This window comes from Budorcas taxicolor, chromosome X (assembly GCF_023091745.1).
Source record: "Budorcas taxicolor isolate Tak-1 chromosome X, Takin1.1, whole genome shotgun sequence".
Classification (NCBI taxonomy): Eukaryota; Metazoa; Chordata; class Mammalia; order Artiodactyla; family Bovidae; genus Budorcas; species Budorcas taxicolor.
The window spans coordinates 556,533-558,722 of NC_068935.1; the positions used below are offsets into that span (position 1 = coordinate 556,533).

Consider the following 2,190-nt stretch of genomic DNA (forward strand, 5'->3'; position numbering starts at 1 on the left):
GTTAAAGCTACTACATCTCAGGACAACATCACCAAAATGTTCAAAACATCTATGAGGGAATTACTACCAGAAATTGGCATTTTTTCTGAAATGTTAAAATTTATGGGCAGCAGTGGTGAGGACCTCGGCGTGGGCAAGAGCTGAGCACCCAGGGGCTCCCCTCCCCCGCTGCTGGGCGGTGATTTGCTGGGCCTGCTGAGCCCCCCTACCCACCTTCTCTCCTCAGCCGCCCCCTTGACGCTTCCCCTCATCTGAGTGGCTGTTTGTCCGCCCGCCTGCCTGGTTCATGGCCCGCTGTAGGGGCGGCCTCCTGGCATCTTCCTGGCACCCAAGAACGACAAGGAAGGGGAGCGGCAAGGATGGCAGGTCCACAGCCCTGCAAGTACAAGGCAGGCGACCCGGTCTTCACCAAGATGAAGGGCTACTCTCACTAACCCACCAGGATCGATGAACTCCCAGAGGGAGCTGTGAAGCCTCCAGCCAGTAAGTACCCTATTTCTTTTTTGGCACCTACACCAAACACCTCTTCCCTTACAAGGAATACAAAGACAAGTTTGGAAAAATCAAACAAATGTAAAGGATTTAATGAAGGATTGTGCAAAATAGAAAATAACCCAGGAGTAAAGTTTACTGGATACCAGGCAATTCAGCAACAAAGCTCTCCAGAAGCCAAGGGAGAAGGCGGGAATACTACTGATGCAAGCAGTGAGGAAGAAGGCAACAGAGTAGAGGAAGATGGAAAAGGCAAAAGAAAGAGTGAAAAAGCAGGCTCAAACCAGAAAAAGTCATACACATCAAAGAAATCCTCTAAACAGTCCCGGAAATCTCCAGGAGACGAAGATGACAAGGACTGCAAAGAATAAGAAAATAAAAGCAGTTCTGAGGGTGGAGATGCCAGCAATGACACAAGAAACACAACTTCAGACTTGCAAAAAACCAGTGAAGGGACCTAACTACCATAAAGAATGCTGCATACTAAGAAAACCACAAGAACGTTATACGTTTGGTTGTCCAATATTCTCGGATTTGATATGAACCAACACACAGTCCTTGTTATCATTGACAGAACCCCAGTTTGTATGTACATTATTCATATTCCTCTCTGATATGTTTGGAGGAAAAAAAAATTAGCCTTTTTTAAGGTTATTGACTTAAATTCATCTTATTTGGTTGCATGAAGTTGCCCTTAACCACTAAGCATTATCAAGATTTTTGCACAAGCTCATACAATTCTAGGATCCTTTATCAAGGCAGTTATGTTCATCACTCTCCTGCCTTTTACTCCATCATCACCAAACACTCAGTTAAATATAAATTAGCATTTTTTTAAAGGACCACTCAGAAGGGTGGTCTTAAGATGGCAGAGGAATAGGACAGGGAGACCACTTTCTCCCCAACAAATTCATCAAAAGAACATTTGAACGTTGAGCAAATTCTACAAAACAACTTCTAAATGCTGGCAGAGGACATCAGGCACCTAGAAAGGCAGCCCATTATCTTTGAAAGGAGGTAGGAAAAAATATTAAAGATAAAAAGAGAGACAAAAGAGGTAGGGATGGATCTCTGTCCCAGGAAGGGAGTCTTAAAAAAGAGAGAAGTTTCCAAACACCAGGAAATACTCTCTCTGGTGGGTCTGTGGCCTTGGAATCTCAGAGGGCAAAATACTAGGGAGGAAAAATAAATAAATAATTAAAACCCACAGATTACATGCCTAACAGCAGCTTCCATTGGAGCAGCAGCCTAGACACTTGCATCCCCCACTAGCAAGCCTGGGCTGGACAGGGAGGCTTGGGCTGCATTGTTTTGGGTAAGGACTGGGCCTGAATGCCCTGAGGGCAATCTAAGGGAACTAGCTTGAGATAGCAACCCAGACTGTGGGATAACTATCCTGTGAAAAGCCCTAACATAAGACACCGCCAGGCCTGCTCACAGAACAAAGGACTGAGCAGAGGCAGCCGACTGTGGACCGGCCCATCCCCCACCAGAGACAGGCAGGGGAGGGAAGCCAGAGCCTGAAGGGTGCAATTGCGGCACCAGAGAGTCATTCTATACCAAACAGCAAGCAGACTTCATTGCTAACCAAGACTTCTTCAGATTCTGGATGGTCAACATCTGCCGGGAGGGTCGCAGCCAGAGATCAGCTCCCCAGAAGAGGCACATGGCACACCTGAGAAGGCGCGCCCCCATTGT

General features: G+C 46.6%; 1 pseudogene; it reads left to right on the plus strand.

Annotated features, from left to right (window-relative positions):
- The first annotated feature begins 359 nt into the window (after nt 1-359).
- LOC128070518 (hepatoma-derived growth factor-related protein 3-like) lies at nt 360-953 on the plus strand (annotated as a pseudogene).
- Nucleotides 954-2,190: the final 1,237 nt, after the last annotated feature.